The following is a 12,294-nucleotide window of genomic DNA, read 5'->3' on the forward strand; positions in this document are numbered from 1 at the left end:
GGAGGGGGGGGGGGGGGTGGACACTGGACCACACTGTCAGCGACTCTGTCCGGCGTCCCACCCAGGTCACTGATGTCACTGGTTGCTAGGAGCTAGACGGGACGCAAGCCAGAGCATGTCCGCTCAGCTCCTGGCAACCGGTGACGTCACTGAGCAGGGTGGGAAGCCGCACCACAAAGGGTGCCACAGGTTGCTAAGAGCTCTTAGCAACCTTGGACACTGTGGCTGCCCGCTTCTCAATGCGATGCCTCAGGCTGCCCCATTATAAGGATGGCCCTGGTTGTACAGTCTCTTCTCTTGTACTGAAATTGCTTACTCTGTTTTCACTGCACATTGCGAGCTGCTCACATTGTGCATTATAAGCTGAAGCAAAACAGATAGAGTCCACCTCTTTTCTTGGTTGGATCTCATCATGCATGTGCCTCTGGGAGGCCTGCCTGTGGCTGTCAGTCTTGCAATGCCTCATGGGAACTGTAATTTCACCACAACTGGAGTGCTGAAGTTTGGCTACCCCTGATCTAGTCCTTTCCTCCGCAGCCTTTCTGTCCGTGGCGTATTCATTTTCTTTTAATCATGGAGGCTTAGCATCACATGTGGGCATTACATAGAGTGGTCTAAGGGTCCCATCAATCCATCATTATACAGCAATGGAGAATGTCAACCAGCTCAACTGGGCTGTGTGCGGTCTCACCAAGGGTGCATTCGCGTCTCACCAGGGCTGCGTACAGGTGTCACCAGGGCTGTGTTTGGGTCTTACCAGGGCTGTGTTTGGGTCTCACCAGGACTTCATTTGGGTGCCACCAGGGCTCCATACAGGGGTCACCAGGGCTGCGTTTGCTACTCATCAGGGTTGCGTTTGCTTGTTTGCTGCATGTGGGGCTCTCCAGGGCTGAATGGGTGGGCGTCGTGCTCTCCAGGGCTTTAGGGGTGACTGTTGGGCTGTCCAGGGCTGTGCCGGTCTTGGAAAGGAGGAAATGTGACACCGGACCAGCACTGTCAAAGACAGCTACCACGCGGTCTTCAGCAGGCTGCCTGAGGTCCCCAGCAAGCGCGGGACCTCAGGCAGCCAAAGTCACTTAACAATGTAACTTGCCTGCATCGGCGCTATGTATCGGGGCATTTTCCAGAGTACAAGTACTTGGAAAAATGCCCTGTATCGGCACCGATACTAGTATTGGTATCGGTGCATCTCTACTAGACACCATAAGAGAGAACATACAACAGTGGGTAATTCCACTTCATTATTGCAGAAACACCAAGGAAGCAAATTATATAAACTAACTGGGAGATCAGCCTTACATTGGAGTTCTATGCAAAGTGTAACAACCTATGAACCTTTGAGTACTTTCCAAGCATTTAATAAGTACCATTAAGTGGCATATAGATAGATAGATAGATAGATAGATAGATAGATAGATAGATAGATAGATAGATAGATAGATAGATAGATAGATAGATAGATAGAAAGACAGAGTGCACACAGCAACAATGGTATTTGTTTCTGATCAGATTTGCTTACCTTTACCAGTCAACCTTTGCTATGCAGGATAGGCACAAACACTATGACCTGACTATATTTACTGGAATTCCTCAACTGACGTGAACATTGATTAACATGTCGTACTCCCACACTGGAGCAGTAGGAGTGACTTCAGAAGAAAACACCTTGCTTACAATGATCTCTTTCTTTAAATTAACCATTCAGTGCAGACTCCTCTGTTTAAAGCCGTGAGATGACAGTGACCTGACAGCGTGATATTATCTATAACCTCGTGTGGACTTTGCCCCCTCTCCTAATCTTCATAACATATAGGGAAGTGTTTTCAGAGGTGAGCTGCACAGAGCTGAAGAGCAGAATTCCGTGTAGCACAGGCACAGTTACAAGCTCACTGGATTTCTGAAATGATCAACCAGTATTATTTGCACTTGTTAAACAAATGTAGTAATGTAGACATATAAATGTATCTAATCTTTATCATATTAAATAATTGCCTCTGCATTCGATTATTACTGGTTTTAGTAATATCTTCATAACTAGCTCTGAAAGTAGAAGTCAAGGAAAAATAATGGCAAATAGTGTAATAGTGCAGACTCAGAAAGTAAACCTTAAATATGCATTCATGTACCTTAACTATTAACAATACGGGATATTATTTATGTACCCCTACTGATTCACATGGAGGGCATATATCTGAGGGACTGCTTATAGATACTGACATAGTACCCCTGGCAAAGTACTCTTTGTTATTTTTGCCTATGGTCCCCTTCCAAATCCCCCTCTGAACTTTAGGGAAACCTCACACCATTTTAATTGTTATTTTGTGTGGTGTCCCCCTTAGACATCCATACCAGACCCCTATCAAGCATAAGGGTCTGGTATCAGACATTAATTAAGGATAAGGGTCCGGTATGCCAGACCTTTATGAAGGATAAGGGCCTGCTACTTAATTGTTTTGAGGGGGGTCTTTTTTTGCATGCCCCCCTAAAACATACCAGGCCACAGGCCCTGCAGTAAGAAAGAAATGTGGGTTCCCCAAAATGCTTACCAGACCCTTATCTTTGATAATGGTCCTGTATGAATTTAACATTTTTTTTTTAAAAAGACATGGGGTCCCCCTCAAAATCTTAAACAGACCCTTATTCTAGATAAGAAAGGGAGTTGGCAGCAAAGACAGAGTGCACACAGCAACAATGGTATTTGTTTCTGATCAGATTTGCTTACCTTTACCAGTCAACCTTTGCTATGCAGGATAGGCACAAACACTATGACCTGACTATATTTACTGGAATTCCTCAACTGACGTGAACATTGATTAACATGTCGTACTCCCACACTGGAGCAGTAGGAGTGACTTCAGAAGAAAACACCTTGCTTACAATGATCTCTTTCTTTAAATTAACCATTCAGTGCAGACTCCTCTGTTTAAAGCCGTGAGATGACAGTGACCTGACAGCGTGATATTATCTATAACCTCGTGTGGACTTTGCCCCCTCTCCTAATCTTCATAACATATAGGGAAGTGTTTTCAGAGGTGAGCTGCACAGAGCTGAAGAGCAGAATTCCGTGTAGCACAGGCACAGTTACAAGCTCACTGGATTTCTGAAATGATCAACCAGTATTATTTGCACTTGTTAAACAAATGTAGTAATGTAGACATATAAATGTATCTAATCTTTATCATATTAAATAATTGCCTCTGCATTCGATTATTACTGGTTTTAGTAATATCTTCATAACTAGCTCTGAAAGTAGAAGTCAAGGAAAAATAATGGCAAATAGTGTAATAGTGCAGACTCAGAAAGTAAACCTTAAATATGCATTCATGTACCTTAACTATTAACAATACGGGATATTATTTATGTACCCCTACTGATTCACATGGAGGGCATATATCTGAGGGACTGCTTATAGATACTGACATAGTACCCCTGGCAAAGTACTCTTTGTTATTTTTGCCTATGGTCCCCTTCCAAATCCCCCTCTGAACTTTAGGGAAACCTCACACCATTTTAATTGTTATTTTGTGTGGTGTCCCCCTTAGACATCCATACCAGACCCCTATCAAGCATAAGGGTCTGGTATCAGACATTAATTAAGGATAAGGGTCCGGTATGCCAGACCTTTATGAAGGATAAGGGCCTGCTACTTAATTGTTTTGAGGGGGGTCTTTTTTTGCATGCCCCCCTAAAACATACCAGGCCACAGGCCCTGCAGTAAGAAAGAAATGTGGGTTCCCCAAAATGCTTACCAGACCCTTATCTTTGATAATGGTCCTGTATGAATTTAACATTTTTTTTTTAAAAAGACATGGGGTCCCCCTCAAAATCTTAAACAGACCCTTATTCTAGATAAGAAAGGGAGTTGGCAGCAAGCTTGTATCTTCCCCACTTCTGATCCTTACCAGGCCACATGCTCTCAGCAAGGGGAGGGTAACTTCCCAGTGGTACTTATCCACATTCCCGGCCCAATGGATATGGGGGACTTAGGGGGAAGGACTTATAGGAATTCGGAAGTTCCCTTTAACATAAGGAGGCTTCCATATATCTGCCCACCTGTCAACAAGTAAGGGACTTATAGTACCACTTTTTACTCATTCACATAGAAAGCACTATCATATACTGTACGGTGTACACAGTGAGGTTACATAGTAGGGTTGCACAGATACCAAGTACAGTACTCGGTACAAGTACAGTACATGTACCGATACTTTTGAGCTCCAAATAGTTACACAGTATTTGAGGTTGAATAAAGACACAGGTCCATCCAAGTTCAACCTATTGCGTGTATGCATGTGATTCTGCATGTGTATGCATGTGTATAAGTCCCTGTGTGATCTTGTTTTTAAGGGTACCAGTATGTTACGGTTTCTGAGGAAATTGTCCAAATGCATTTTGAATGATTCAAAACTATCAGCTGAAACCACTGCTTGTGGGAGAGAGTTCCAGACCCTAACCGTTCTAATTTAGAAGAAGCCCCTACGCCCCTTGTGCTTAAATCTTTTCTCCACCAATTTTAGGTGGTGACCTCTGGTCCTTGTTATGGAGTTTACCGTAAAAAGTTTATTGCTGATGTTGCTATCACCATTGAACATCTTGTACATCAAAATCATGTCCCCCTTTAATCTCCTCACTGCCAGCGTGAACATGTTTAAATTTAGTAACCTTGTCTTATAGCTTTGATCCTCCATCCCCTTAATTAGTTTAGTTACCCTCCTCTGGACTCTTTCCATCTCAAGGACATCCTTTCTGTGTATTGGTGGCCAAAAGTGGACCGCATACTCCAGATGAGGCTGACTGAAGTGGCAAAATTATAGACTTGTCCCTGCAATACATTCCATTTTTAATACAAGACAGTACTCTGCTCGCTTTGTTTGCAGCAGCCTGGCATTGTAAGCTATTATTCAATCTGTGGTCTACAATGACCCCCAGATGCCTTTCCATTTCTGACTTCTCTAGTGGAGTCCCCATTAATGTGTATTCTGCTTGCCTATTTTTAACCCCAAAGTGCATTACTTTACATTTATCAACATTAAACCTCATCTGCCATATAGTTGCCCACTCCCCAACTTTATCCAGGTCCTCCTGTTAATGTTATAGTGTCTAAGTCTGTGTCTATTACCCTCACAATTTTAGTATCATATTATAGGATGTGTATAATTCTTCTACTTAGTGACCAATGTTCAAAAAAATTTAACTGTGAAATGTTATCCTCTTTTCAAAAATGCAATTCTTGGAAATATGCATTTATTTGCTTACAAATAAAACAAAAAATGTAACCTAATAATATGTTGGTGTATATACATTCTTTATCCTGAGTGAAATTCTGTAACCAAACTTACATTTTATCTGATAGAACACCCTTTTGATCCTGTACAATCATATTTATCCATCAAGTTCTACTTAAATGTGCCCTACTGCTCTGCAAAAACCTTATATAAAAAAAATCTTATATACAATATGTGGAAAATAGTTTCTTACGATTTTTAACTATAACTTTTTCTTTTTGTTTTAAGGCACATCATCTATTTTACAGGCAGTAAATAATAATGACAGGTAAGTTCTCCTCTCCCCTGTCACTGCCCATACACCGCTTGTCCATGTCTCTCTCAGCTCAGCCTACAGCAATTCTGTCAGCAGGAAAAATTGAATAGTTGTGGGTTGTCTTTAGAAATAGTAAATTTGCGGATGACACCAAAATTGGGAGGGTAATAGACACGGACTTAGACATTATAACATTACAGGAGGACCTGGATAAAATAGGGGAGTGGGCATTAATGTGGCAGATGAGGTTTAATGTCGATAAATGCAAAGTAATGCACTTTGGAATTAAAAATAAACAAATGGGTTATACAATTATGGGTATGCCGCTAGGGAAGTCAGAAATGGAGAAGGATTTGGGGGTCATTGTAGACCACAAACTGAAAGGTAGTTTGCAGTGCCAGGCTGCTGTAAACAAAGCTAGCAGGGTCTTGTCCTGTATTAAAAAGGGGATGTATTGCAGGGACAAGTCTATAATTTTGCCACTTTATAGATCATTGGTTCGACCTCATCTGGAGTACGCGGTCCAGTTCTGGTCACCAGTACTAAGAAAAGATGTCCTTGAGTTGGAAAAAGTCCAGCGGAGGGCAACCAAACTAATTAGGGGTATGGAGGACCAGAGCTACGAGACAAGGCTACTAAATTTAAACATGTTCACATTGGAGGTGAGGAGATTAAGGGGGGATATGATCTCCATGTACAAAATGTTCAATGGTGGCAGCAACATTAGCGATAAACTGTTTAAAATTAACTCCATTACAAAAACTAGAGGCCACCACCTAAAATTGGTGGAAAAAAAATTCCAGCACAAGGGGCGAAGGGGGTTCTTCACAGTAAGATCAGTTAGGGTCTGGAACTCACTGCCACAGACAGTGATTTCAGCAAAGAATGTGGAATTGTTCAAGAAACTTTTGGACGATTTCTTAAGGGACCGTAATATACAGGGGTACAGGTACTCCTAGAATGAGATCCTAATAGGTTGGACTTGATGGACTAATGTCTTTATTCAACCTCAAATACTATGTAACTATGTAACTATGTAAACACATTCCATTGTGCCTTATTTTTGTGTGGTTTTTGTTTAGATTTCACTGTGCTGTACCTTCCACACAGTTGCCTGTTTCTCTCCTTCTACAGTGAGGTTTTCCAGCATCTACATGGCATCAATGAAGTTCTCTGCTCCCCCTTTGCTGCCCACACAACTAACTTTGTCTCTCTCTGCTACATGAAAGCAATGACAATGGAGTTCTCTGCTCCTCTGTCACCACCCACACAGTCACCCACCACTTCTTAGACTGCCAGGTATCCATCCACACGTTGTATGAGCTCTTGGGAGATGTAGTTCCTTTTGAAAGGCATCATATGTGAATAGGATGTGACATAGGGAGCCCTACAGATCTCATTCTCCTGGAAGCTGCACAGATTGGGTCTCACAGAAAGATGATAACATCACAGAGGTTTAAAACAAATGTTTCTCAAGGCTAACCTAAAATTCTTAGTTGCTATCCATGATGTTATGGATGTTTGGTGACAAGATGCCTGAAGATCAGCTTTAAATGTGTAAATTAGTTTCACACAGTTTATGATTTTATACATTTACAATATGCCTTTTTAAGGGCAGTGGTAGGAGTCTTACAAATGATCATCTTTTGCCCAGTGCCTGCTGCACATCTAGAACTAGAACAGAATAATAATATAATAACAATAGGTTAATTTATTCAAAACTACAATTTTCACATTCTCCAGTCTGCACAACTCTGAACTCACTTTGTCAGGAATGTTATATTATAATGCTTTGATGGTTTGAGGGTCATTTCCCAATATTCTGCCCTTATTGTGTCCTTGGAAAAGGGCAAAGGATCAAAAAATGTATTAAAAAAGTTTAGAAAAAGTCCCTTTTGGAATGAGGCATTAACATGAAACAAAAAAAATCCAGTCACTGACGTGCATACGGTTCTTAAGTATTGAAACAAACAATGGCTCCCTCCTGTTTAGGAGGTTCCGCAATGAGGGCAGATAGGATTTCCATTTTCATTTTCATTTATTGACCCTCCAAGATCTAGGGGCATTTAAAGCCGTGTAAGAACCTGAGTTTGATCAGACAAAGAGATACTTGTAAGTGTTACTGAACTCCAGCAGTGAAAAATTAAGTTTCGTCCTCTGCAAGAAGACATGTCTATGTTGTGAGGCAAAGCTGTGTAAATCATAGGACTGGATCAACAGAAATACAAATCTTTTGGCAGGTAAAACATCTCCCTTATTTGATTTCATCTGTGTATACCTGTTTCCTTGAAAGTCTTGGTATTGAACAATCAGCACGTATGCTTGTAGCACCATCTTCCTTTGAGAGGCTTAAAGCTACTACTGCTTTCTCTTTATTACAGGCCTTTGCCTTTGTGTCCAGCTGGTTAATAGGACCATATAAACAATTAAAAATTACAGACAACCAATTAGCCATTACAAATATTGAAGTATTTTCTAGACATGTAAATTTAGTTTAGTTCCGATTGGATATTCTTATAAACTTCGACAAATTCGGATATTCGGATGCATCCAAATTTCCAAATTAGAACATGGTCGTCATTTAACAAAAATTCAGATCCGTCTGAATTTCGTTCAAAATGAAACTAAATCGGGCATGTGACTGTTCTCTGACCAATCAGATGGGTTTTTTTGGGCTGCTGGTGGTTGCATTAGTTAGAATTAAATAACTGATGCATCAGCCAGTTGACCGCAAGATAAGATAGTTGTTTTGCATCCCCTGTGGCTATCTTAAGACATTAGGTTGCCCTGGTTAAGGCCACCATCCGACTAATGGTACACAAATATGTTTTATTTTGACATGGTAAAGAATGAGAAAGACAAGTTCTAATTTACAGTACATTTATTTTTCAGTGCATTATAAAAATAGTTCCATCGTGTGTGGATTGCATGTGGGTGTCCCCACCATAAAAACCCCAAAAGAGATGAACCAAACACACCACAGTGTTTATATAGAAAAATACTGAACTCCAAGCAGTCCGAGCAGGTAAATACACATGCTGAGAAAACACCATAGCATACAGAGGTTAAATTCATTGTGCACATTGACTTTCTTATAAGTTACATTTTCATTATGAGCAATCTAAGTTTTTAAAGACTTTTAACATTTTCTTCTTATTATTTCAAGGTTAATGTGATTTAAAAAAATTATTTATGAGAAAACAAACAGTCTGTGCATATAAAAGATCAGTGGTAAATTAAAACTAGCATGACCACAAGCTACGGCCCATTAGTCTACTTACCCACTGAAACAAGAGATCTTTAATTAACTTATTAGAAAAAATGTCCACGCTGCTGCAAGGAATGATAGCATCTCTCTAAGCCTACTGGAATATAGTCTATTTTGTTTTCAATTTATGGACGCCACTTATGAACCAATGATTTTAGTGCCAAAGGTTTGGGCCCCGTTCCAGCAATGGGCCCCATGCTGAAAATAAAATTGTCAGTATGATAACCGTCCACTAACAATGGCAGTTATACTCACTGAAATATCTGTTTATTTGAATAGAGCTATATGTAAATGTATGAATAATCCAAGCAACCAATTATTTTACTTGTAATGCGACATACAAAAAATGACCGTTTGATTTTTGATGGCTGCCTCTGTTACTACGCTAGCACCAATGGTTCTATTTTGGGAGTTGTCTTTTGGAGCTAACAGATGAACACAGGGGAGGGAATGCTCCTTATGGCTCATGGGCAAAACACTGTCTTTTTGGTATTGTGTAACCTATGACAGTTTTACTATAATGAGCAGCTATGAGAAAACAATGCAAAGATTGTAAGTAGTGATAGATCAGCATCAGATTGTGATCTCTATAGCTGTGTCTGTGTCTGTGATCTCTATAGCTGCAATGTATGCATGATGTAGTGTAAAGGAGTCTGTTCACTGTCTTCTACCTACTTTAGCTATAATTAAACAAGACACAACCTGGTGTCATCTCATGCAAATGCTAGCCCTCCTCTGTTCCACTTTACTTTCTTTCAGAAGCAAACTCTGCTTGAGTGCTCTATGCTACATAAGGGAGCTGTTCACATTGCATTGCAAAAGTCAGTCCATAAAGTTATACTGATTATAGACTGCCAGAATATAGGAACAAACGGACTGCTAATCTGTATAACTACCCTGTTTCCCCGAAAATAAGACCTACCCCGAAAATAAGGCCTAGTACTATTTTTGGGAATTGCTAAAATATAAGACCTACCGTGAAAATAAGACCTAGTTGTTACCATTCCCAGGGCGGGTGGTGGCATAAGGGGGAATGAAGCCAGCGCTAGAGGAAGCGAGGCGGCAGCGGAGGGAGCAGAGCTGCATAAGCCAATGCCTCCTCTATAGCGCCGGCTTCTGTCACAGGCGGAGTGATACCAAATGCACTCTGCCTGTGAGGAATTGATAGTGAAAGTGCGCTTTGCTCATTCTGGCCAGCGATTAGTTAGCAAATTGATCTTGGAAAGGTACAGCATCCTAGATTGCCCTGATCACCATATTTTTGTACATGAATACATGTAGACTTTTCTACATAAATAAGTGTGGATTGTTGTACATTAAAAAAATAAAAAAAAATAAGACCTACCCCGAAAATAAGACCTAGTGTGTTTTTTTGAGCCAAAAAAAATATAAGACAGTGTCTTATTTTCGAGGAAACACGGTACACAGAGGGGTATCATGCAAGCAGGAGTCCACTTATCTATTAAAGTATATCTAAAGCAAAAAAAACTTTTTTTTTAAAGATTACAGGTGAAACTCGAATAATTCGAATATCGTGCAAAGTACCTTTATTTCACTAATGCAACTTAAAAGGTGAAACTAATATATGAGATATACTCATTACATGCAAAGCAAGATAATTCAAGCCGTGATTTGTCATAATTGTGATGATTATGGCTTACAGCTCATGAAAACCCCAAGAACCCCAAATCCACAACCTCAAAAAAGTAGATTATTACATGCAATCAATAAAACAAGGATTGTACATAGAACAATATCGGACCTCTGAAAAGTACAAGCATGCATATGTACTCAGTACTTGGTTTGGGCCCCTTTTGCAGCACTTACTGCAATTACTTTTGCACGATATTCTAATTATTCGAGTTTCACCTGTATATTTTATTGAAAATGTTGTGATAAATACAAAGAGAACAACACAGGAACATGAATAAAGAACCCATCCAATGGGGGTCTAGTCAATACTACAAAGTAAGCTCTGTGTCTAATATTTAGCCAAGCATAAAGATCCTTTAGGTTGTAAATAAAAAAAAGTCCAAACCCTCCTGAGAATAGGAAAGTAGAAATAGAAAAAGGAAAACAAAGGGCAGTAACAGAAGCGAGGAAGTAAAGAGACAGAAAAAGAGAAAGAATGTGTAATCTAGGTCAAGGCGCAGCAGATTATCATAAATAGAACCTACTTTGAAGTGTAGTGAAGCATTTAAGAAGAAAGTAGCATGGTTAGATCATCGGTAGGGCAAAAATGAAGCCACACACCCCACACTTCAATAAAATTGAGAGTGGTGATCATATAGGCTAGCAGTAAGTTCCTCCATCCAACATAGAAACTGAAGTTCATTAACCCATTCCTTTAAGGTAGGGCATATAGACGACTTTCAGTGCCTTGGGATGACTGCCCTGGTGGGGGGGGGGGGGCACCCTCTGCAGGCTCTGCATCTCCCTGCCTGGCTCTTAGCAACCTAGGACGCTCTGGTCAGTGTTCTGACGTCACTGGTTGCCCATAGGTGGGCAGGACGCTGAGCAGAGCGTCGCAGGTTGCTAAGAGCTGGGTGGGGAGATGTGTATGGCCCATCTCTTAGCAACCTGGGACACTCTGGCTGGAAAGGGGGTGGCAGCATACTGCAAACATTGTAAATGAGGATGGATGAGGATGAATAGAGCAAGTAAATCTGCCCAGTAGGGACACAGACAACAACAACAAAACATGACAGAAGTTCAAACCCTTCAATATGCTTTCCAAAACTAAAAAAAAAAAAGTTTTGGCTTTAGATACACTTTAGAGTTGAAAATCCTTTTACCCCTAACGCCCTAATTGAAGTGCCCTATATTGATACACGTCTTTATTTTTTATAAGTGTGAAATGCGTGTGATAATTTGTTTTTTTTTGCATTGTTTTCATGGTAATTTCGTGTACATACTAAAATCTCAATGTTTGTTGTCCTTTGTCAATTCCACCTTCTGTGCAATAGGGAATGTGTCATGCCTGTACATGTTACAGCATGTGACGTATGCATATTATATGCATGCTGAATATTAATTTAAGAATCAGTGGAGGCCTTTGGTAACAGAAGGACTCAAATATATATACCGTATATACTCGAGTATAAGCCGAGATTTTCAGCCCATTTTTTTGGGTGAAAAGTGCCCCCCTCGGCTTATACTCGAGTCAGCGCCATGTGTCATCTTACTTACCTCACCGAGCGTTGCGTCACTGCTGCTCCGGTGTGCGGCGCTCCGAGCGGGGTCATCTGGCAGTCTCCTAATTTAGGTGGCCGGAGACTGCCAGATGACCCTGCTCGGAGCGCCGCCCACCGGAGCAGCAGTGATGCGACGCTCGGCGAGGGAAGTAAGAAGAAGCACTGAACAATAGATTTACAATTATCCTCTGCTAATATGAATGGGTTAAATGATCCGTAGTACATGATATGTAGCCCTGTACCCCCTTTTCCACTTACAGAGCTAGGTTATTTTTCTTTTAAATAAATATT

Source organism: Nanorana parkeri, unplaced genomic scaffold (genome assembly GCF_000935625.1).
Source record: "Nanorana parkeri isolate BGI_ZX_2015 unplaced genomic scaffold, ASM93562v1 scaffold48, whole genome shotgun sequence".
In the NCBI taxonomy this organism is placed as follows: domain Eukaryota; kingdom Metazoa; phylum Chordata; class Amphibia; order Anura; family Dicroglossidae; genus Nanorana; species Nanorana parkeri.